The sequence below is a fragment of the Antechinus flavipes genome, chromosome 3 (genome assembly GCF_016432865.1).
Source record: "Antechinus flavipes isolate AdamAnt ecotype Samford, QLD, Australia chromosome 3, AdamAnt_v2, whole genome shotgun sequence".
NCBI lineage: Eukaryota > Metazoa > Chordata > Mammalia > Dasyuromorphia > Dasyuridae > Antechinus > Antechinus flavipes.
Window position 1 is genome coordinate 411893973 of NC_067400.1, and position 27164 is coordinate 411921136.

The 27164-nt window shown below is 33.5% G+C and overlaps 1 protein-coding gene across 5 annotated transcripts in view; it reads right to left on the minus strand.

The window, feature by feature from the left end:
• The window catches only part of OSBPL6 (oxysterol binding protein like 6), a 250526-nt gene that overhangs the window by 182383 nt on the left and 40979 nt on the right, over positions 1-27164 (minus strand). For all 5 annotated transcript variants that reach the window (XM_051986135.1, XM_051986134.1, XM_051986133.1 and 2 more), the window contains exon 2: positions 7764-7837. The gene's annotated coding sequence lies outside the window, so the exon portion shown is untranslated. The remainder of the gene's footprint in view (positions 1-7763; positions 7838-27164) is intronic.

Genomic DNA, 27164 nt, shown 5'->3' on the forward strand with positions numbered 1-27164 from the left:
TAACCCCCAATTCCCTAACTCCAACATACACAGTGTACCTTAAGATTGCAAGAAATTAATAGGGCTTCTCTTTTTATAAATGAGACCTAGAATCTGTAAAAGTTGTAATGAATCTTTCTTGCCTCCGAGAGAGGGTTTCTAGCTCTCCCAGAGTGCTCTGTGTCTGACCCAGAGTGCTCCTCTCCAATATAATTCAACAAACCTTTACACATATAAGTATATGTATTTACATTCATGTGTGTTTGCCCTATTATATCATGGATAGGCAGAAATATTTAAGAGCTATTAGGTAGATATAAGGTTATTTCCTTACTATCATCCCATGTGCAAGTTAGTTCCCTTGAAACCCTTTTGAGTCATGAAATGACTTGTCAGTCGTGTCTTCTTCATCAAGATAGACATGATTCTTTTTGATCAAGAATTGATCAAAGAAGACACAGGAATAACCAAAGAAATCTCGTGTCTTAAAAATGGAACTAGAATGGTCACATGAGGAAAGGGTGAAAAAAAAATCTATAATTTTCTTGATTTTGACCTATTTTCTTGACTGACAAAGTCCACAAAGTACTAAGAATTAAAGCTGATGAGGGTCAGCTTCTGACTTGAGGAACATTATGAAAGGAGGACTAAATAGAAACCCTGAGAGATAGGGAGGCTAAAAAATGGATTGCCTCATAGGATAAAAATCTCATTGCCAAAAAAGTTACTGACTTTTCTGTATAGACTTCTGTTTTGGGTTGTGTTTTGTTGTTGTTGTTTTTAACTATGGGCTGACAAACAAAAAGTTTTTCTATTCCTTTCCCTGCTTCCTTCAAATTATCACCTTCATATAATTTCATTTTTTTCTTTTCTGTCTTCATCCTGTAGGTTCATCCTCTTTAAGATGCTCATCTCCTTTACCTGCTTTAATTCTCATGCTGAGACTGGCAATCATATTCTCAATCACACATTCAAATTATAGTAATATTTCTTCAAGATCCAATTAAAGGACTTCCTCTTCCATGAAGCCCTCTCTCATCTTGCCAGATGAAAGTGAGCCCTTTCTTCTTCTCAGATTTTATAGATTACACTGATATGAATTCTGCCTCATCACATTCTCCTCTTTTATCAGATATTTGTGCATGTTGTTCTCATGATACTCCTCCCATATAGTACCATAAGATCATTAGATAAATAGGACCTTAGTAATCAACTAGTTGAATACTCTCACTTTACAACAGAGCTAGAAAGGTTAAGAGATGGGCCCTTTAGTAAAAAGTCTGTCATATCCATCACTCTAAATACTAAGCAGACATTTAAACATTTATTGAACTATCAAACACTTTCACACTGGGAAGGGTAATTACAAAAAAAGTAGCTGATGTTGTGATCAACAAGTTATGCTTTATTTTCAATCAAGAAAAAAATTTAAGGAATCATGATCCTAGGACTTTCTTAAACAAGAAGTAAAGCATCTGTCTCTAGCATATGCTAACACAGTCAATGTTTCAGGGCCTAGGTAGTGCATTCATGATACTCACCAGCAACTGCAAGTACACAAGGCCAAGGAAAGTTATCAGGCCAGAATTTACAGAAATCCTCATGTGGTTAGCAACAGAGTTTCCCCTTTTCCCAGTTTATTACTATTACTTGTGATAACAGCGGAGTTTTGAAAAATTAATCTTTCCTTATACAGATGCTTCAGCCTCTACTAAAAGTCTACTTAATGCCATTTTTTTCTTTTTCTTTTTTTTTTTTTATGGTAATGTAGATAACCTATAACTTACTACTTTGTAAGAAAAAAGAGGTTTTTACTGAGAATGAAGCAAACATTTTTTATTATTATTATTGCATAGAAATGTAAAGCTCACAAATATTAAATATCCTGAAGTACAATTTTTATGTGAGGTATATCTCTGTAGGGGTTTTAAATAAAATTGTTAAACAAGTTTAAGAAATCATGAAATAAGTAATAGTCCTCCTCTGAATAGTTAACAGTGAGATATCATGTGGAACCATGAAACCAAGCTATTCAAAAGTAGCTTATTTGTCCAATGTATGAGAATTCTAAAAGTATCACAATATTTCCACTATTATAGCAAAAAATGAGATGTCATATGGAGCCATAAAGCTAAGCTATTCAAAAACAGATTACTTGTCCAATGCCTGAGAATTGTCAAATGCCTCACAATATTTCCACTGTTATGGAGGGAGAGAGTTAATAAGATTTTTAGAAACACAATCATTCAATTAAGAATAACAACACATGTGTGTGTGCACATGCACACACACACACACACAGAAAAAGAGAAAGGGAGACAGAGACACAGAGAAACGCAGAGACAAAGAGAGAGACACACAGAAATAGAAAGACTAAGAGGCAGAAAAATAGAGGAAAATTGTATTTAGTTCTGTACTAAAGAGTTACCAGAAATCTGGTAACTTTTCACACCCTTCCTCTGATACTTTTACTAACTAGACATTTGATGATGGGAAAGGAGCATCACTTCAACACCCTTCCTCTGATACTTTTACTAACTAGACATTTGAAGATAGGAAAGTAACATCACGTCAAACTCCATTGTCCTTTCATGGAAAATGGAAATGTTAAGACCATAGTATTGACCTCGCAAAGAGCAAATGAAATGACAAATATAATGCCTTATCAAAATCAGTGATAAAGATGATTATTTCTCAACCCAATGTGTATATCACTTGCTTCTTTCAGCACCACTAAGATTTAATTTTTATCTAATAGTTATTAATGGCATTGTACTAGGCACAAAAGCAATTTTTTGTCTAATAAATCTTCTTAGAGATCCCTAAGCTCTGTACTAGCTTTGAAGATCCTTGAGAGTAAGATATTACTTTTTTTTTATGTCCCAAACAAAATTAAGTACTTGATAAATGCCTATTGAATTAAAGATCTGTTTAGTCTCTGCTTCCTGACAGTTTCCAACCTAAATGCCATGATCTAAGACTCTCTGTTCATTCAAAATCTCTGCCACATTTGCCATGAAAAAAACACAAAAATCTGGCTCAGTAAGCATGACTTTTGTCAAAAAGGCATTTTAATACAATCTACATGACAAATATAAGCATGACTCTATTTACATTTGCTGACTCACAAGGAATGAGGTAAGTAAGAGGAAGTTCCTGAAATGAAGAGAGAAATTGGGGTAGTGATTAAATAATGGGAAGTGGGATGCTGAGTTGGGAAAGTGATTGAAAATGTGATGGGCAAATGGAGAAAAAAGAAAAAACACCTGAGATTCTATTCCAAATGACTTCAAAAGGAAATAAAATAATGTTGACTAAGCAGGAATGTGAAAAGTGATGCAGGAAGCTGGAAAAATTGAAGACCAAATGTTCCCTTTTCATTTCCTGAGGGCAAATGTTCTACCTAATCTATAAGCAGCACACAAAATATGGCACAAAAGGAAAAGTAATCATTGGCTGGGGAGTCAAAGAATTCAAGTTCCAAAGCCTCTTCTGATACTAACTACCAATATAATATTGGACAAATCACTAAGTATCCTTTTGTATAAATGAAATGTTTTAACTCCTTGACCTAGCCCTTTCCACAACTGACTTTCTGCAAACTGTTACTATCTCTATCTCAATCAATTCCACCTCACACTTCTACTTATAGCATTTAATGATAGTGACATGAGACATAGGATGATAGATTTAAAGTTGAAAGACAAATTGAAGACAACATTTATTCACATTTGCATTCAAATATGGCATTTGATGCTCCAACAAGACTTAGATTTTTTAAAAAATTTTTTTGGGTACAGGACTTACACTAGAAACAATTCATCACTCTTTGTAAGCATCATCAAGCAGATAGACCAACATACCCATATTCCATAATACATTCTAAATGGATACATGACATTAATATTAGAGATTATACTACTGAAAAAATTTAAAAATTAAAAATCGGAACAGAAGCGAGTGCAAGGGATAATGTTGTAAAAAAAAAAAAAAATTACCCTGGCATGGATTCTGTCAATATAAGTTATTATTAAATTAAATTAAATTAAATTAAAGTAAAAAAATATTTTTGGGTACAGGACTTAAACTAGAAACAATTCATCACTCAGTCTCCTTTGTAAGCATCATCAGGCAGATAGACCAACATACCCATATTCCATAATACATTCTAAATGGATACATGACATTAATATTAGAGATTATACTACTAAAAAATTAAAAGAGAAGCAGATCATATATTTCTCACAGTTTTGGACTGAAGACATATTCTTCACCGAAAAGAGATAGAGGCAATTACAAAAGATAGATTAGATAACTTTGACTGTATGAAAATAACTGCTTCTGCGGGTACACAATTAATAAGCATAGAATAGAAAGAAAATGGTTAAATGGGAAAAAGAAATTTTGCATTAAATTTCTCTGATAAGGTGGTGTATCCAACATATATAATAAACAATTCAAAACACCTATGACTAATAGTCACTCTCTAGCAGATAAAAAGTCAGAGGATATGAACAATTCTCAAAAGAAGAATTACAAAATATTAGAAACCACATGAAAGAATGCTCCAAATCCCTAGTGAGACAAATGAAAAATCAAAACAATCTTATATCTTGTCTATTGGCAAAGATGATAAAATATGGTAGTAATAAATATTGAAGAGGTTATGAAAAGCACACATATTGTTGATGAAACTGTGAAATGATCCAATCTTTTTGGAAAACAATTTGAACAAAGTGATTAAAATGTTTATATTTTTTGAACCAAAGATTCCATGAACTGGTCATGTACTCAAAGAAAGTTAGCAATTTTTAAAAAGCCCCAACATTTTGTCACAGAACTTTTTATGATATCAGAGAATTGGAGGTGGAGAGTGGGGGGAGAAGAGATACCCATTGACTAATGGCTAAACAAATTGTGGTGCTTGAATGCAAAAAATACTACTGAGCTTTAAGAAATGATAAATATGACAGAGATGCATGAAAAGTTCTACATGATTCAGAGAAAAGTAGAACCAAGAAGAAAGTGTACACAACGACTAGAATGATGTAGATAGAAATCACAAAAAGTGAACAAAAGAAAATTATAAGGATTAACAACAATGAATGACATTCTCAGTAACACAATGAACTAAGACAACTCATGATGAAAAATGCCATCGACCTCCAGAGAAAGATCTGATGGAAGTCTGAATGAAGATTGAGGTACAATGTTTTCCCACTTTATTTTTTTCATAGGTCTCTCTCTCTCTCTCTCTCTCTCTCTCTCTCTTTCTTCCTTCCTTCCTTTCTTTCTTCTTTTTATCTTTGGTTTGTATTTCCTTTCATGACATGACTAAAATGGAAATATTTTACAGGATTCATATGTATAAACTATATCAAATTGCTTACCATCTCAGAGAGAGAGATGGGAAGGGAAAGAGGGAAAGTTTGAAACTAAAAATTTTAAAAAGCAAATGTTTAAAATGTTAAAAAAATTGTTTTACATGCAATTGAGAAAAAGTAAAATATTGCTTTTAAAAACTCAAATGAAGGTATGAGAAGGCATTCCCAAGTCACTCCTTCATGAAGGTGGGGGATCCACAAGTATTACACATTGTACATGTTTTCAGTTTTCTTCAATGTATCAATCAGTTGTACAGATTTCTTTTTCTTCTTTAAAAAGTACTATTTTGTTATATGGATGGTTCTATAGGAAAGAAGAGAGGAGGGACACTGGGAGTAACTATGATAACATAAAAAAACAGAAGACATCAATAAAGTCATTTTTAAGGGAAAAGAAAAACAAAAAGCATTTGTGAAACTACTAGTGGCCACCGAGCAAAATTTCTCTCCCTGCAAAAATGACTGGCATGCATAGAAATCAAAGCCTGTGTTCCCATGAGAACTACACTCTAGCTCAGTGGTCCTTAAAGTGTAGTCCAAAGAATTGTTGGGGTCTTTGAATCCCTTTCAGAGGGTCTACAAATTCAAAATTATTTTTTATTTCTAATATAGTAAATAGCTATAAATAAAACCCATGTGAACAAAAACTCTTTGAACAGATCCTGGATAGTTTTTTAACAACATGAAGATACTGAGAACAAAAGTTTGAAACCACTGCTAAACAATTTAAAAATACAAACATACTTAAGGTGACTACCGAAAAGGCAACTTTTCTAAGAAACAGGTGAAGAAATGATTTAGGATCACATTTGCTCATGGTCACAGTTTTTTTTTTTTTTTTTTGATTTCTACAATGTGACAATAACAGGGATCCAATTCCAAGGCTAATGAAAATTGATGGGTATTTTACTTCTTTGCTTATTAACTCCAAAAGACTGTCTTGTCTGTTGAAAAGTAAACAAACTAAAAAGTACCCATTAATACTCCTATTTTTCTTTCTACAGCTACATGGGAGAAACATTCACTCTAATTTTTAATAAACAATCACTCTTATATACAAGGGTTTCCTCAGCATGTCCTATCATCATCTTAAGGGAATAATTTAATTCTAAAGGGAGTGCACCAGCTGGAATCTTGCATCAAATAAAAGCAATGCTTTCTCTGCTTTCAAAAGAAAAAACAATAATGGAAAATAAACTTATAGAAAAGATAACTTGTTACTTGAAAGCCCAATTTATTAAAACAACTGAATGTGAAATTATAAAAAAAATTACACATTGCAATTCTATTCCTACATGTTGATGTTACTGTCATTTTCAGAGGGCTATTTTTAAAAACTGACAAGAGCAGGAAGCATTATTTGAAAATCTAAAAAATAATAACCAAAAAAATCCTCAAAATGAGTTTTTCTTTTGATAAAATGTAAGATTAATTTGACTGTCTGGCAAACCAAAAATTTGTACATTCTAGCCATCTCAAGGGGATGTTTTTTCACCCCAATGTAGTTAGTTTTCAATTAGCTACACTAATGGAGATAAAGGAAAGCTGCATAAAACCAAAAGGAAATGGAGGGTGGGAAGAAAAGCCAAAAATCAATTTTATGGAAAAAGAAAAACAAAACAATTATGATAATGAAGCCCACCAAACAGTAAAAGTGAATTCTCTGATGGGATTCTACAGGTAAGTCACCTTTGCTGTATAATCAACAGAAAGAACAACACACTCAATGTCAGGGACTTTGGGTTCAAATATAGTGGGTTAGTGAAGCCCAGGCAAGTCACTGAATTTAATTGAGCCTAAATTTCTTCATCTGCAATGTGGAGAAAATAATATTTGCAATATCCACCTGACAGTTATTATAAAGACAGAGTTTTGTAAAATCTAAAAGTGCCATAAACATGATTTATTTTTAAGATGCCCAGACATTTCCACATGAGTATATGTATATACTTCCCTCTTCACTTCCAGCTCCCTGATTTACTATCTGTCTTTCCCTCTTGGAATGTAAGCTTCTTGAGGGTGAAGAGCTATTTTATTCACTCATATCTGTATTCCTAATGCTTAGCACAGTACCCAGTGCATTATAATAATAATAATTAATAAATGTGTTATCCAAATAGCTACTTAGATTTAATATCCCTAACATTGACATCAGTAGGATTTTGGACCTATACCATTATTGTGCAAAAGTGTAATGGGCTGTGTGAAAAGAAGTGTTTCCCCTTACTAGAAGGCTTTAAGCATACCCTAAAGATCAACCTATTAGGAGAACACTGAATAGGATTCTAGATCTAGCTGACCTCTGGATATAATTTCTAACTGTATGATTCAGAATATATACTCTTAGTCCACATATATCCAAAATATTTCTGGAAGGATCTAAGTTTCAGCTCAACTTACCTTAATGGATCCTTAAAACTGATACATTGATGCAAGTCAGTCAACTGATTGGGATTGATAGACAGTCCTTCCACCTTTTAAAAGAAGAAATGATAAGAATTTTATTATCTGAAATGAGGTCATCAATAGGTATAGATGCTGAGCAGATAAATACAATCACAAGACCCGGGAACTCTTCTAGGTTGTCTTTGGAATATTTCCAATGGATATCTGGAATAATGGCAATCAGTGTCTTTACTATAAAACTGAAATTCCATGGTATTCTGGGTAATGTCCCATGAAATTAAAATGAACGGGGCTATATAATGATTTTTTTTTTAAACCAAGCCATAATTTCATCAATGCAGAGGGCCCCTGCTAAAGAATTTCCTAGTCTACCAATGAAAAACAACATTTTCTCTATAACTTAGATTGTTAGAAGCCTGGGACTCCCAGAAGTAATGACTTGCCCCCAGGCCAACTGGACTCAAGCCAAAATCCAATATAGCATAAATTTGTTGTGAACTTGTAAAAATTTTGTGAATTGATCTTTTAGTTGGCCAACTTTTCTAGAAAAATTGAGAGAAAAAGGAGATCTACAAGAACCCCATCAGGGGAAGAAAGCATGGTACTTTTTAATAATAAGATCAGCATTTCCCTGGTATAACTTCTTTCCTCCTACCAACAACATGGAGACGCTTAGCCTAAAAGACAAAGATGGCTCTGAACCTCATTGGCCAAGGAGATTGGCCAGGCAATGTTTCTTGGTGATCAAGAAAAAAGTCCTGGATATGTGTCATCTGGGCCATTCAGACTTTATGGATTTTGAAACCCATTGGAAAAGAAAGGTAGAGATGGGGAAGAAAAAACAAGCATTTTTTAATCACCTACTATGGTACCAGTTACTGTGCTTAACATATTACACTTTAATGCTTCACAAATATCTTATTTGTTCCTTGCAACAATTCTGTGAGTCCGTGTTTATTGTTTATCTCCACTTTGCAGTTGAGGAAACTGAGTCAGACAGTGAGTGATAGTGTCATGAGAATAATGTTAACCTGACGGGCTGACCAGATGAGTTTCCATATGAAGATGGGGGTTGTGGGGAAAGCTTTTCATCTGGAAAAGCTAAGTGTCACTCTACCTTTTTGTTACCTATCTTTGCTATATCAGAGCAAAGGAAATAGCTTTATGTTAACTGTTCAATGGCTTGAGATGTGCTGTTCACCCCAGCACTGGACCTGAACACTAAGAAGGTGCTATTGTGTGTTAGAGCCATGCTTCTGGTAGTTCTGAAGTAAAGATTAGTTTGTATAACCCCGGTCCCAAAGTCCATGGAGATGGGACTTTCTCCATATTGGTGGACATGAATATTTTGCCCTACCCTGTGTGAGGGGCAGGACAGAGCTCAAACTTTTGGAAGACCCTTTCAAGTTCCCCTTGAAAAAAATTCATCAAGTTTTGGTTTTTCTTCATGAGACTGAGTTGCTTCTGGTGCTCCTCACTTTCAGCTTTGAGAGAGATGAAGAAGCTACAGGTTGCTGAACGAAAAATTTCTGAAAAGACATGAGAGGAAGTGGAAGTCTATCATGTCCCTATTCCCAGGTCAATACTCTAGAAATTGTGGGAAATTTCCATTTGGAGGAGATCCAGGAAACTCTCTTGGTTGAATTAAGTTACCTTACTCCCAAAGTGATAGTTCATTTCACTTTCTATTGCCTAATATATATTTTCCTGTATGTATATCTCTCATATATATAAATATATAGTATTAATTTGGCTAAGTGCTACTTTCCTTACGCATGGAAGAGTTGGCACACATGTGTGGCCCATTCACCCACTATGTGACAAAGAATGCTATGTGCTTAAGTAAATGTTAGCTCACAAAAATATATAGTTGAAATTATATAGTAGGAAGCTAGCAGAAATACAAATATAATAAAGATTAGACAATGCCTAGGAGAAATCCCCTATAAAGGTATAAGGGATATGAGGAGAAAGGGATCACTTATGGCAGAGGGGAATACGGGAGGCTTTCTGCAGGAGAATTGCACTTTGAATAATTAAAGTGGAGATTTCAATAGGAAGAAATGAGATGGGACAGCATGGAGTTCATTCCTGACGAAGGAGAACATCATAGGCTGTAACTTATCCTTTGTTTTCTAGGTCATGACTATACAATTACATTATTTCCTTTTCACCCAGTCAATTTTTCTACTTGAAAATAAAGACAAAGGAAGTAGTAGCTTGACATATGGTGAGATTTGGATGACTGTTTGGATATGTAGGCAGGCATAGTGCAAGGCTCTGACTTTGGAGTGAAAAGCTCAAGTTTCAGCTTGGTCACTTCTTCTGTGACCATGACTAAGCCATAGACTGTCAGAGAAAATTAGAAGTGGAATGGACATTTGTCATTATCTAGTCTAACCTCTTTATTTTGCAGAAGAGAAATATTTGAAGGGCATGTGGCTAATGAGTAATAAAGCTGAGACTAGAAAACAGGTTTCTAAGTCCAATATAGTGCACCTGACTCTATGGCCAAATAAGACCCCAAATCTTCCCATTTACCAAGGAGACTCCCATCTTCCTCTTTATTTTTAAGTAGCAAAAGTTACCAAATATAAGCAAGAAACTAAATAAATGAATAAAGTAGCTAACATCTATACAGTGCTCACTCTATGCTAGGCATTGTGCTAAAGACTTTACAATTATCATCTCATTTAATCCTCACAACAATCCTGAGGGGATGGATGATATTATAATCCCCACTTTCCGGATAAGGAAATTGAGGCAAACAGAGGTTAAATGACTTGCCCAGGATCATTCAGCTGATAAGTATTTTGAGATCAAAGTTGAATTTTAAGTTGCCCCGATTCCTGGCCTGATTTCTCTATCCACTGTGGAGCCACCTAGCTAGCTGAGTAGGGCAGATTAGAAATTCTAAATCATTCAAAAACAAAAACAAAAACAAACAAACAACAACAAAACAACTGTCTCCCTACCTGATTCTTCACTCCCAAAATGAGAAAGTTGGGCTGGAAGATTACCATTCTGTAATCTCATCATCCCAGCAGAATGTAAACTCTTTGAAGGCAGGGACTGTTGCCTTTATGTTTCAGTATCTCTAGGGCCCAGGTTTTATTGAATTTAATTGAATTCTTTGTAAATTAAAAAGACTTATTGGCAAGAGAATCACTTATACAATAATAGCACTCTAAAGAAAAACAATAATAGGGTCAAGTAGAGAAAGCTCTCCCAACATTCCCCTCCAAACAATTTTAATTTAATGTCCCCAAATTGAATTCTGGAGTGGCAGAGCCAAGAAAAAAAGTCAGAGTAACACATTCTTCCAGCCTAACACAACTTCGGTAGTTGGAAAAAGACATTTATGACAAGGAGGTGGAGGCTGAACCTTCGTATGAAAGGCCAGTGCTGGAGCCAAGTGGTGGTGACAGAAGCAGCAACTGCTTCTTATTTTGGTCAGAAAAAGATTACAGGAGACCCCTTTGCAAGCACTGGGTACAGAACCAATTGCCTATACCCACTCTGGATCATAGTTTAAGAGCTATAATAGCAATATTGTAAAGATGATCAACTGTGAAAGACTAAACTACAATGATCAAAAACAATGATTCAAAACAATTTTAAAAGACCCATGATGAAAAATACTATATTACCTCCAGAAAAAGAACTGATGAACTCTGGATGCAGATTAAAGCACACTTTGTAAAAACTTTATGTACGACTTCAATGTATAATCATTACCAAATTGCTTTCTCAGAGAGGAAGGGGCTAAATAGAGGGAGAGCATTTAGAACTTGAAATTTTCAAAAAATTGTCATTAAAATTTATTTACAAGTCATTGGGAAATATTTAACAAAATAAATAAAAATATATTTAAAAGAAATAAAGAAAAACAACTTGGAAAAACTTTTAGAATCTTGAGTAACTACTCAGTATCGCTAAACCAAAACTAACTTTTCACTTGGCCTCAAGGAATTTAAGAACAATCAAAGTCTCTTCTTATCCACTCTCCTTATCAATTAGTTGGGTAAAAATGAATGTGGATACTTTCAAAGAGTATTTGCATTTTTAAACCTACTAGAATTGAAGAAAGAAAAGCTTTGAAAAGGAATTTCAGGAATCACACCACACCTATTTCTAAAGACAGACCCGCACAAACTTTAGAGAGATTTGTTTACTTATTTCACCAAACCTAAGGTGGAGTAAGTATACAAAAGGACAATTTACAGGCACCATATTCTATTTTCTCCAGGATAGAGAACCACAAATTAAGGGGTCAAAAAGACAATACAGCTTATTGAGTTCAAACATATCCTTTTATATATGATGAAAGAGGTCTAGAGAGTCATAAAAATGTTTTGTATAACTTTAAATGTATAATCACTGTCAAATGACCTGCCTTTTCAAAGAGGGAGAGGGCCTAAATGGAGGGAGAATATTAGAATCGAAATTTTTAAAAAAAAATTTTTAAATTTTAATATTGTTAAATATATTGGATTGTTTGCTATTTGGGGGAGGAGACAGGGAAGGGAGGAAGAAAAATTTGAAACACAAGGTTTTGCAAGGGTAAATGTTAAAAACTGCATATATTTTGAGAATAAGGTATTTTTTTAAAACGATTGCTAAAATTTATTTCCATGTAATTGGAAAATATTTTTAAAATAAAACTATATTTAAAAGAAACAAAGAAAAGCAACTTGGAAAAGCTTTTAGAATCTACTACTATTAACTACTTAGTACCTCTAGACCAAAACTAACTTTCCAATTAGCTTCATATTTCTATGACTTGTTGAAGGTAAGCCAGGTTGGAAATAGCAAGAGAATTGTCAAAGGAAAAGCTAACTGAAAGAACAACATAAACAGCTCTTTTCCAACAAATCTTTTGGACACAGAAGAAAATAGTCCTTTCTCATCATTGCTTTCCCCAAAAGAGAGGCAGATAACAAACATAAATAAGTATCTGTCATATTTCAGGAGCTAAGCTAAAAGCTGGATATACAAATACAAGTTAAAAATATAAAAAGACAACCCCTGCTCGCAAGGAGCTTACTTTCCAATGAAAAACACCAAAAAAGGGAGCTAAAAGGGATGTAAGGAAAGGACTATAAAAATTGTGCATATCCTTTGATCCAAAAGTCTCACTTCTGGGTCTGTATTCTAAAGAGAAGGTAAAAGAAGGAAAAGGACCCACAAGTGCAAAAACTGTTTATAGCATCTGGAAACTGGAAATTGAGTAGATGTCCTTCTTTTAGGGAATGGCTAGGTAAATTAGTGTATATGGAGAGTGATGGAATAGTATTGTTCTATAAGGAATGACAAGCAGACTGATTTCAGAAAAGCCTGGAAAGACTTACAATGAACTGATGCTCTGAAATGAGTAGAATCACAACATTATGTACGTAGTAATACTAAGATTATATGATGATAAGAAGATGGCTCTTCTTGCCAGTGATCCAAGGCAATTCCAATAGATTTGAGATAGAAAATGCCATTCACATCCAGAGACAGATTGAAAGTGGATCAAAGCATAGTATTTTTACCTTGTTTGTTTGTTTGCTTTTTCTTTCTCATGGCTTTTTCCTTTTTGATCTTCATTTTCTTACACATCATGACAAATATGGAAATATATTTAAAAGGGTTGTACATGTTTAACCTACATCATATTGCTTGCTATCTTGGGAAGGTAAAGAAAGGAGGGAGAAAAAAATTTGGAATACAAAATTTTACAAAAATGAATGTTGAAAACTATCTTTATATGTATTTGAAAAAATAAAATTATACTGACAAAAAAGTAAAATAAAATTTATGAAAAGTGTCAAGAAAAAATTTTTTTTCATTTAAATGGAAGCAGAAACAAGGAGGAGAGAGTATGGAAATCTTTCTCTAACTTTCTCAAATCAGGCAAGCGATTAGTTCCATCCCTACTCTTTGCCCTAAGTGTTCAAAATGCCAGGGAACTCCTTCACAGTATTCCTGCTTTTTCCACAATGCTATTATCTAAGTTAAAGTGCATGAAATATTCCAACATCATAGTGGGGAATTCAAAAGTCTTCTAAAGTAAGGGAACTCATTTTACAAATGAGGAAACTAAGACCAGAAGGGGTGTGTGTCTTTACCAAATTCATATTGATAATAATATTACAGAGCTAGGATTTTAATCCACTATGCCATAATGGAAAAGCCAAAAAAAAATACTTTATCCCACATGTAACCCCAACGCTAACATTTCCTATACTTGTAGTCCAGAATTTCCATGTCATTTCCAGTAGTTCACAAGCCTCTTTAATACCTAAGGCAGCCTCAAGAAGTTTGCAATTTGGGTTGTTTATAAAATTCACTGTAGGAAGAGATCATCTAATCAAATTTCTTAATTTTACAAATAAGGAAACTGAAACTGCTTATGTTTAGTTAGTCAATAAGCATTTACTAGGCACCAAATACATGCTAGGCACATGTAAGCATTTTACAATGATTTTTCTTTCTGTATTTTTCTTCAAAAGAAATAGTATATAATAGAAATCTTCAGTTTCTTACACAATCTCCTTTTACTATTGTGTATTGAAATATTTATGCTCATGATAGTGAAGTACACAATTTTAGAAGGCATAGAGAAAGAAAACAAGAAATAAAAATATTTGTCTATTTGAAAAATGATAATATATTGTAAAATTGAACTACTCACCACAACTGCAATTAGTAATATCAGAAAGACCTCCTTCTCAAAAGGAAATCCCTCTTTGACTTTGGCTGGTAAATGGAACTATTCTCCAAACATAGCAAACACCTTTGGGGGGTAGGTGTGAAGACACAGTCCTAAAGGCTCCTCCCTTCCTACTTCCCTTTAAAAGTATTAGAATTATCCTTGAAGTTAACTGGCTCAGGAGATTAGGGTTTGGACAGCTGCATAATCAATCAGTCAGTATATTTAGTGATCATTTACTAAATGCTAGACAAGAGGTGCTGGGGCTCCTCCCTCCATCTGATGAGCACAGCCCAGAAGCACAAATTAAAATAGAAGTGGTGCCCAATCCAATTCAGTGCTTTATCCATGAGGAATATTCCTTCCCTACTCTGAAGCCCTTTCCCTTGCTCCAGCTAAGAAAATCTCCTTTGGCTAACAGTTTAATGGCATATGAACATTAATTTCATTACAATTTTCTAATTAAACTACAAAGAGACTGGCTTGAGTCTGGCCCAATCCATGACAATATGACTTCCCCATTTATACTTCTTTTGAAACAAATAATTAGAGAAAGTTTTTTTTTCTTTTGAGTTATTTTATGAGTTTAATATGTGCATAGGGGAGTCACAGGATTGGAAAAGAATGATTAAAGTGGAATTGTTATCTCTACCAGATAACTAAAAAAAGCTAGTTTAGATTATTTAGCCCAATCTTCTCACTATATAAATGTGAGGCCCAGGGAGGGTAAACAATCAGGTCAATAGATCATGCACAGTGACTTATCAAAATCTTTGAATTGTTACATAATAAAGATAGGCTATTATAGAATATATATAAACATAGATATAGAAACACATATATCTATATATTTGGGACAGACTGCAAAGGGATAATGATCGGGGTATAGAATAAAATAAGTGGAAAAGAGTGAACAAGACTACCTTTAAGAATTTGTACTTATTTTAATTTTAATGATGTTAAGCTTTTCCCCTAAAGACCTGTCTTTAAAAAAAAGCAACCAATATTCCTCTGTTGATACTAATTATTGATTAATGAAATACTACAGTCACTGAAAAACTGAAATTGAGGATCACTCAAAGGGCCATAAATCAACAAGTGGTTTTTTAAAATACTTACTATGTTCCAAACCTAGCACTAATCTATGTTTGTTGATTGATTGATTGATTCTGGGATGAACAGACTGCAACACATTTCAAATGATAAATTTCACAGGAAAAGTGAAAAATATTCACAATTATGTGAAAGAATTCTCCAAATAATATAAAACAAATGTAAATCAAAACATACTTGAGGTTTTATCTCAAACCCAGTAAACTGGCAAAAATGGCAAGAATCAATGCTGGAGGCACAATAATATATCTCTGATGGAACTGTAAAATGACATAATCATTTTGAAAAACAATTTGGAGTTATATAAATAAAATGACTAAAATGCTCAATGACCCTTTGAACCAGAGACTTCATATGCCAGACAGTGCTAAGTGACAGGAATATAAAAGAAGCAAAAGATATTGCCTGCATTCAAGTTTACAATCTAATCTAAATTTGTTATTTTTATTTTATTAAAATACTAAACTCTGTTTGGTATGCTCACCACTGTCATCCATCCAATCAAACTTGATAAGAAAAAAATGCTGAGAACCATAGGATGAGGGTTATAAGGCTTGACAGCATCTACTTCTGCTGGCTTATCTTAATGTGAAAAGGTTAAAAATAAAATTCTTCTGAAGTCATTAACCTAAAAAGAGCATTTTTCAATAGAAGCAAGGACTAAATTTACATATAGAAGTATAGTCTGCACATTTGAGTATCAGTGAATTATACTGAAAGGTACTAAAGAAACTGATAAAAAAAAAAAATACTGACTTCATACATAACAGCTAAAATTATAGTACTATTAAATATCATTTCCATCTTTCTCCTGTAACAATAATGGGTACACATTATGTTTTCAAGACTATATAATTAACATCAAGTAGAATATCTGTATAAATTAAACTAAGGAAGAAAAGAAGAAAAACCTCAATTAGAAAACAATTACTGTTTTACTCTCTGTAAGTATGTTGGCAAGAGTACTTACAGATCACATTGATTCCTATTATGCAAGTAGACTTGGTTTTCTATCTATGTATAAATGCATATCTGTACACATGTATACACACACACACACACACATAGAGAGAGAGAGAGATTTATATTGCATTAGCTACTTGCAGGAGTGTATATATATTGCATATTACTACATGTATATGTACTTGCTGTGTGTATAACAATACATGCATATATTTGGCTGTATATATAACCATACAAGATAATATATGCATTTCTATATCTACATGTATGTATACATAACATATACATGTGTATAGAGTATCCTAAAAGTCTTGGTGCTGCTTTAAAAATTATATTAAGGAAATATATTTGAAAGAATTGTACATATTTAATCTATATCAGATTGTTTGCTATCTTGGGGAAGGGGGAAGTAAAAGAGCAAGGGAGAAAAATTTGAAACACAAAGTCTTACAAAAATTAATACTGAAAAGTATCTTTACATATATTTGAAGAAATAAAATACTATTGAAAAAAAAATTTAATTATAACAAAAAACCCACCAAAAACCTTCGAATTGCACCAAGTCTTTTGGGATATTTTGTTCATCCTACATGGTATTTCACACACATGCACTCCATGCACATGCATGAATGAGTGCATAAATGTCTTTAAAAATATATATTCTTCTGATAATATATAGAGATAGAAAAGTTTTATTTATATAGATATGTATGGGGAGAGAAAGGCAGTGACAAGGAGAGAGACACAAAGGGAAAATAATGTTATAATTATATTTTAAGAGAATTGATTTCCTGTGCAATCCTAAGTATATTATGTTATTGTGAGAAGAGGTCCTTAGATTTTAGATCACATTCCCAAAGGGATCCATGGCATGAAAAAAGATTAAGGAATTCTGTTCTTCAAAGTCAAATGAAATAGTTCTAAGAAACAGTTCCAACCTGATAGACATTAAGAATTTTATAAATCCAAGTAAAACAACCATCACAGAAATATTATAATTGTAGTACTATAGATGTGGATGGTTTAGATGACTAAAGCATCATCTTCTCAAGAGTATTCAGCAAGATCACTATAACAAGTAAAATTACATCCAAGGACAGCTAGACAGTGCACTGAATAGAATACCAGTTCAGGAGTTGGAAGAACTTGAATTCAAATCCAGCCTCAGATACCTAATATTCATTAACTGTGTGTCTCTGGGCAAGTCACAATCTCAATTGTCTTATCAAAAGACAAGAAACAAATATGTTGGATATAATTTGAATAAAGAAAATATTTTTAGTATTTTGAAGTTTTAGGTGGATTTAGGTGGATTCCTAAAGAGGAAACTTCAATTTTTAAGAATGCTGAGGCCATGTACATCATCATCAAACCTGAATTACTATATGATAACAAGGAGCTCCATGATAGGTACTCAATGTATCAATTTGAATAAAATCAGTTATATATTTCTAGTCTAGTTGTTAGATCTGTGGAATTGTTGAATTTGTAGATTTAAGGCAGGAGCTCATAAGATACTGCATGTCTTTGGATAGATTTCAGGAAGTCCACAAGTTTGGATGGGGGAAAATTTATATTTTTTAGTAGCATTAATCTCTAAATGAAATTTTGGTTCCTTAAGTTATTTAAAATCATTATTTTGAGAAGGGATCCAGAGGCTTCATCAATCTGACAAGGGAGTCCATGATACACAAAACAGTTAAGAATCCTTTATTTAGGAATTTCCAGAAGAATTCCTAGGAATTTGGAGGACAGAACTTCGGATTTACTAAGTTGTGGCATACACATATAGGCCTGCTAAGATTCCAATACCTACTTTTATACTGATGAAAGACAGTCAGGTACATGGATCACTGACCAGAAGACAGTTATTTCATTACTTGTTACATAGTTATGCTCAACTGGGCAGTTTGGCTCTCAGTATCACAAGATGCCTTTGTGCCTACACTAGCTCATTATTTTTTCAAACTGTTATTAAAAAAAAGTGGTAACTGTGTTTAAAAAGGAAAAAGCAAAAGATCATCTGTATCAGATAATGATTTTGTTTAAACTACTTCCTCCCAAATGTGTAGGTAATGGAAGTGTCTTACACTGAGAATTAATACTATAAAAAGTAGTCATATTTTAGCTATCTTATATTATGAGGGAGAGAGAAGTTAGAAATTAAATAGTGGGTTATTATCTAAAGTTTATGTTTCTCTGAATTGATTTTTGGCTAATATTTCCCAAAAACCTCTTATCATCCTTTTCTCTCCATTGCCTCCATTTATTTTATAAGAATTCCATCTCCGGTACCTTCCCTATAAAACTTAAGACTTCACATTCTTTCTATTTTGGTTGTCTTTTAGTATCCTATTGTTCCTTATGTCTCTCTCATGTATTTGCTTCTGCATTTTTCCTATAGCTATTCTCCCACCTCCTAAAAAACAAAAACAAAAACAAAACACTTTCAGTTTCTATAACACTTGTTCCTCCCTGCTACTCTTGTTCTTTTCTCTTCCTACATCCATGTCTACATTTTTGTATATTATTTGGTTTTCTAGGATTAATCCCTACACTGTGGTATATACCCACTAAAGCATTACAGCAAAACAGCTTGACAATGTTTTGCCCTCTCTACAGCCCTGAGAATAGCGTTCCTGACTTCAGCTGCTATATTACACCTGGGATTTGGGTAATCCTTTGGGTATTTGATTAGAAGTGAGTTATGTTGCCCAGACAACAGTTCCAAATTGTCTTGGGATTCTGCATAAGATTTTTTTTCCCTTCAGCCTGATGTGAAGGTCACACTAGCAATGTGACAGTTAAAGGAGGGTTAGCCAAGGGATCAGGGAAACATCCATCATGAAAAGCTCAATAACATTTACATAATCACAAAAGGCAGGTTCCAAAAGCCTGGGTGATCAAAAACAGCTATTTTTTTTTCCCAAAGAAACAAAGTTCCTAGATTTGAAAATCAGGTGTGTACTTTAAACACATAGTAACTAGAATGTAAAAAGAGTAACTTTAAGAAACCATAATATGTACAACATTCTAAAGAATCATTTTCTAAGTAATGATTTATGTAGACACCGCCCACAGGCAATGAAATGAACAAAGGACCTCACACACAAGGTTATTTTCTGACCTTCTGTTTTATAATTTCCTTAGTCTGGAAATGTTAAACACAATTTCAATTCATTTTATCTTCCCTGCTGTTTTCACAATTCTTCCATTAAAAAACCAATCCTCCAGCTTGGGCTGGAGTGCCCACTTTAAACATATTACACATTACCATAAATGGGGCCATGTATACAATATGGGAATTCTCATCTACAAAATGAGCTGGAGAAGGAAATGGCAAACTAGTCCAAATGGGATCATGAAAAGTTGGACACAATGGAATAACAAGTGTTTCACTATCTCATTCAACACAGAGATTATTCCGAACTTTTAAGTTCTTCTTTAAACCTCCCATGGCCCCTCTTCCTTCCAACTCTCTCAGATAAAAATGTTGCCTCACAATTCATTGAAAAAAATTAAGCCATTTACCTAGAGTTCCCTCTTCTCTTTCTCTTCTCATATCACTCATGTGATTTCTGCTACTACCTCTTCTTTCACCTTTGTTTCTCTTGAAAAGGTGGCCCTTCTTCTTTCTACATGCACAAGTGCTTCTATTCCATCTCATCTTTTCCAGCAAATTTTCTACCATCCCATCTATCCCTATATACTAATTGCTTTCCTATTTTCTACAAACTCATGTTATTCCCATCCTCAAAGAATCCTCACTTGATTCACCCAACCCTGTTAATTATTATCCTATCACTTTTCTTCCTTGGACTCAAGATTGTCACCAATGTTCCACAGACCTAAAACTCTCTCTCCTATCTCTAGCTTTTAGACTCTCCGGATTTTTTTCAAGTCTCAGCTAAAATCTACTCTTTGTAACAAAGTCTTTCCCAGTCCTCCTCAATCTTAGTGATCTCCCTCTGAGGTTATCTCCAATTTATCCTGTACATATCTTGTCTGTGAGCTCCTCTAGAAGAGACCGTTGTTTGGCCTTTCTTTCATTCCTAAAGTCTAATACAATATCTGGAGCATAGTAAACACTTGACAAATGTTTGTGACTTGATTCAACTAGCACAGATATAGACCTGGAATAATATAAATCAGCATTTGTGGAACCCTTAGATACAAATTATCTGCATTTTGCTTCTTACCTTGCATTCAACTTGTGAAAACCCAAAAGAGATCTCTATAACACACTTTAACTTTTTTTTTTCTTTTTTTGAGGTAACAACAGGGTTAAGTGACTTATCCAGACCCATACTGTTAGTAAATCTCTGAGGCTGGATTTGAATTCAAATCCCACTAACTCCAAGACTGGTGCTCTATCTACTGAGCCATCCAGTTATCCTTACACTTGAACCATTTACATTATACATAAATGACTTGTAGGTAGTAAAGAAGTACATTAAAGGCTGCAACACACTTTTAGATCATAGAATTTTGTTCTGGTAAAAGCTTTGAAGGACGATTTATTTTAATTCCAATTGAATAGGCATTGTGCAAGGAACTGGGGATATAAATACAAAAAGAAATAGTTCCTGTCCTCAAGGGGTTTACATTCTTTTTGGTAAAACATACATATATATGTGCCAGTAAGTCTTATAGTGTACCAGGCAATGTGCTAAGTGTTAGGGATTAAAAATTAAAAAGGCAAAAGTCTTTGACCTTAAGGAGGTTAATCTAATGGAGGAGACAATCAAAACATGTAGAACCAAGCTGATACAGAATAAATAGAAAATAACTAACAGGGAAAAAGATGTGCAAACATAAATACAAAACTAATATTGAAAATTAAAGTTATTCAATTCGGTAAGATCCAAGCAGTTGTATCCTGGAGCCAATTGCTAATACTTTAGAAATATGTAAACATTACAAATTAGAGCTTGATTTATTGTTTGTTCATTGTCCAGACTTAAGAAGGCAATGTTAATGATGCAAATTTTAACTTAAAACTGTGTTATGGAAACTTTTTTTTATGAAGTACATACTCATCTAATAGTTCTAAGTTACTCTGTAATTATCTGAGTTTAGGGGAGAAAGAAAGGTAAAAACACAGTCCCTAACAGTAAGGAAAACTCATATTCTAATCCGGGAAACAACATGTCAATAACTACACAGATACTAGATATATCCAGAGCAGATGGAAAGTAATCTCAGAGGGGAAGGCATTAACAGATGAGATCAGGAAATGCTTTTGCTCTTCTCTATCCTGATTTCTAGTTATTTGCAGCACTTTTCAGTACAAACTAGATCATCCACATGTAGTCTATATCCATATTCAATATAATTCAATAATAAACCCTCATCAAGCCCATATTATAGACAAAGCACAGTAGTGAGCACTCCCTAGTTTATTTATCACTTTGGGCCAATATAAGAGGAATGATATCACTATGTCATATCAGAAAACAATGTTTCTATATTGTACCCCAAATTTCCAACCTGTGTTCAATCAAAACCAAGATCTTGAGACTAAGGAAACACTCAGAATAGTCTGAATTTGGTTCTGTATAGTACTGACTTCACTGGCCAAAAATAATATTTTTTCTCTTAAGACCTTCCTATGAAAACAGCTACTATAAAACTTACAAAATATCTATGAGCCCTACACAAACCAATGCACATTTAAGATAATAGACTACTTATTGTAAACTAATGTTATGTTTACCACAGGAGCTCTGAATGAAAAGATTAATCTTTCTTATTAAAGTAACATTTTAGCTCTTCCTATCATTAGAAAAGAAAAGCTGAAAGAAAGGAACACTGGCCAAAGACTCATTTTGGTCTTTGACCACAGTGTGAGCTAGTAATGGATATACTAATTATTAATTAAGAATGATTTGTCAAGATATTTAAGATCCTCTAAGCCAAACTTTCAGGCTCCCCCTTCCCTCAGGCACTAAGTAGCTTTATACACTCATGAAAAAACAGAATTTAATTTATCTAAAAAGTTCTATTACTGAGACTTTCAATTCTAGCTGACCTTTTACCCACCCACTCCAAGTAGAATAAATTATTGATATTCTGTTGATTCGAAGAACCCTGAAGGCCATAATAGAAGAACAAATTCAAAGAAGACAGGAAAAAAAGAACTGAAAGAGACAAAACGAAGGCAAAGGAAGAGAATAAAGAAGGGCTAGGGAGAAGGAAGAATTCTCAAGTTAAGAAAAAGGAAAGAAGAAAGGAGAAAAATGGGAAAAGGAGAAAGCATAGAGAAAAAAGAATATAATAAAGACAAAAGAAAATAATATAATATTAAAATAGCTAAGTTAACAAAGATGACACTCAAAAATGTGAAATAAGAACTAAGGCAAAGGAAGAGTAGGAGGACAGATGTGAAGATATTTGAACAGGATGCCATAAGATTTAATATTGGAAATTGGAATGAAGTTAGAAGGGACTTGAAGGGTTATCAGTTATGAATCCTCTCTACATCACCCTAAGAAAAACCATCCTTCTGTTGAAATACCATCATTGACAGGGAGTGCCCACAACATATATGGCAGCCTCATTCCCTGAAAAGAACTACAACTATAAAGAAGTTTTCTTCTGGCAGGCAAAAATCTGTCTCTATAATTCCTCTGCACTGATCCTAGTTCTGCCCTCAGCAGTCAAATAGGATATATCATCTCTCTTTCTTGTGTGATAGCATTTTAATTATGAGATGAAAGTACTATCATTTCCCCTAAATCATTAAATATTCCTGAACTCTTTAACCATTTCCCCTAAGACATAATTTTTAGTTACCACCTCCCCACTCTGATTACCTTTTATATTATGTATACTATGTGTTATTATATTTATGCTATTATCACACAGTATATGTTATGCATATATATATACATACATATATGTACACACACACATATATATAATATAACTATATTTTATTTTAAGTTGTCTTTTTTGGAACCTGATACCCAGAAATAAATATTCCAGATATTAGCTAGCCAAACAAGACTACATAAGACCATCATAACTTCCCTATATTGACCTCTAAATTTCTATTAATGTAGCTCAAGATCACATTAGCTTTTTAGCCCCACTTATCACATTCACCTCATTCAACTTGTGGCCAGCTAAAAATCCTAAATCTTTTTCCTATGATCTATTTTCCTGTAATGACTTGCCCATCCTGTACTTTTGTGGGTTTTTTGGACTTTTGCATTTATCCCTGTTAAATTAAAATGTTCAAAACAACTGTATTAATCTGCATAGTCTTCCCTTTTTTACTCTCAGAACAATAGGGAGAACTTTTCTTTCCATGCCAAATCTGTCTCCTATTCATCCCTGCAATTTTTTACTTTGTCTAACTTGGGAGATCTTAATATTCTGGAGGGAATTATGGACCCTCCTGGCACTCTGCTGAAACCTATGGACCCCTTATCAGAATGTTTTTAAATTTTTGAAATAAAATAAAGAGGATTACAAGGAAACCAACTATACTGAGAAGAAAAAAAGAACAAATTCATGAATTCCAAATTAGGTAAAGAATCTAGTTGGTTTCTTTTAAATTTTTCAGGAACAAAGACCATCCAACTTTGATCCCATTTATCCCTTAAGTCTCTCTTTTTTTGAGAGAATAGTTAAGGAAATTCTTTCAATAGCCACAATGTGCTTCAACATGTTACATAGGTCACAGCAAAAGACCTCTGGAAAATAAAGTATCTGGATTTCAGAAAGGGAAAAGAATTTTGAGTCTTGCATTTCATACTAAGGAACTAGACTCAGCAAGTAAATTTTCATGTTCTGGTAATAATTTACCATGAGTAGGGGAGGAGTAATCCCTCTTTTTAGGATCAGTTTTGAGAGAAGGAGGAAAAATATAAATCATGTGTGAAATTAATTAATGGTCTTTCATTATGAACACTTTCATTATGAACTTGTTTTAATCATAATATGCAGCTATGCAATTCATCTGTGGTTTATCATATCTATAAAATGTCAACATGGTTTATTAGCATCATCTTATTTGACTTGCCTTTTCTAGATTTTAAGATCCTCTCTCAAAGGAAGAAATTTGATTAGATCATCTCCAAGTTCCTCTCCAGTCATAAAATTCAATGATTCTAACTTTCCTAATTGACTACAGGAAATAGAGGTGATTCTCACTCCAGAATTTCCCACAGTATTTAGTAAAATACTATGAACACACAGTTACTCAACCAATTTACTGATGAAGAATAGGGAAAATATCAATTAGATGGATGCTTATTCTTTCCATAACTAGTTGCAAATGGATATGGATCACCAGTAATAGTTGATAAAAAGAAAATGAATATATTTCATCTAGTAGCATTTCAATCTTTCTTATCTAGGCCAGATCTCAAATAATAATCTAAAGAGGAAAATTTTTGTGAATAGTCAATACTTTCAAAAGTTTCAAATCTAGATAAAGAAACTGCTACGAAAAATTCATGCCATTAGCTGGCTACCCAGAATTAATATAGAATTAATACATTAGATTAGCTTATTGAGAAATCTATTGTAAAAACTTTATATGTCCTAATTTAAATCAATAATAAACTGATAATGCATAAAATATAATATACATACATACATATATCATAATTTAGTATGTAATATAGCAGATTAATGAGTCTTAGTGAAGTGGGTACTCCTTCCAGTGATACCCTCCCCAAAATTAATATAGAATTAATACATTAGATTAGCTTACTGAGAAATCTACTGTAAAAACTTTATATAACCTAATTACAGTTAGTAATAAACTGATAATTATATATACAAAATATAATATATACACACATATAATATATTTTGTAATATAGTGAGTCTCACTGAAATGGGTACTCCTGGATACCAACTAACTGCAGTCCACCTATGACTTTCAAATACTTTTATTTCCAACTCAGTCACATAAAGTTATACTTAACAAACTCTAGTAAAGTACCTTTAATGGTAGCCACATTTCTCTTTCCCCTCTCTACTCCTGATTTAACTTCACTCTATTTTAATGACCCTGAGCATTGTATTTTTATAGATCTTTTTCATAGCAAAGAAATGGTGAATGAGGAGTAAGGAAATGCTTAAATGCTGTTCACACAGTAGCTCCTTTCCTAGATATTTTTGTTACATTTAAAGTTCTTCCTTGTGATAACTGAGTGTTCAAATTTTTAGTAGGATAATAGGGTTATAAGTTTCAAACTGAAAGAGATCTTGGAATTCATTTAGTCCAGACTTTTCGTTTTACAGATAAAGAAACCGAGGCCCTTGCTATAGATCACAAATTAAATAAGTGGTAGAGTCAGTATTTAAACCTAGGCCTTCTTACTACAAGTCAAGCTCTTTTTCACTATACTGAAATACCATAGCAGAACAAGTGATAAAGATCTGTCAGCATATTACTGTGTCATTTACCTTTATTCCTACAAAAAGCAATTTTCAGCCTAGCTGATGATGCTTTAAATCAAAAGGCTAAATTATTTTGATCTAAAGTAAGGAAAACAGGCAGCTAAACGGCACAATGAATGGAGAACCAGTCTTAGAATCAGGAGGATCTGAGTTCAAATCCAACCTTAGACACTATTTGTGTAACTTAACCCATACTGGGAGTCCCTTACACTCACAAGTGAACCCCAAATGAATACAGAGAGGACTGGCGAGACTTACATGAACTGATGCTAAGTGAAATGAGCAGAACCAAGAGATCATTATACACTTCGACAACGATATTATATGAGGACATATTTTGATGGAAGTGGATTTCTTTGACAAAGAGACCTAACTGAGTTTCAATTGATAAATGACGGACAAAAGCAGCTACACCCAAAGAAGGAACACTGGGAAACGAATGTGAACTATCTGCATTTTTGTTTTTCTTCCCGGGTTATTTATACCTTCTGAATCCAATTCTCCTTGTGCAACAAGAGAACTGTTCGGTTCTGCAAACATATATTGTATCTAGGATATACTGCAACATATCAAACATATAAAGGACTGCTTGCCATCTAGGGGAGGGGGTGGAGGGAGGGAGGGGAAAAAAAATTGGAACAGAAATGAGTGCAAAGGATAATGTTGTAAAAAAAAAAAAAAAAAATTACCCTGGCATGGATTCTGTCAATATAAAGTAATTATTAAATAAAAATTTTTAAAAAAAGTGAACCCCAAGTCAAGCCAACATTTTTTTTAAGGGAACTAGTTCCAGAGTAGAAACTGGCAAGGCCCAAACTGAGTGACACATGTAGAAATTGTCAGGCAAATAGGAAATTCATGTGCTAACTCCCTTGCTGGATAATTGTCACAGTGAAATATTTTTCTTGAGACCTGAATTACCTTTCCCCAAAAAAAAAATTTAAATAAGGAAAGAAGTAAATTTTAAAAGCCTAAATGGAGCCCAAACAAAAGTTTTAAGATAATGCTTTGAGGGAAAGTAGCATAGTAGTGTGGAAAGAAAGCTGGCTCCATCAAGAGTCTTGGATTCAAATACTACTTGTGATCCTTGGTAGTTCTTTGATTCTGGGCAAGTCATTTAATCATTGTAAGAAATATTTCAAGGCACCATAGTAGTGCTTATTAAATGCACAGTTCCTTTCTGCATCACTTTGAATGGTCTC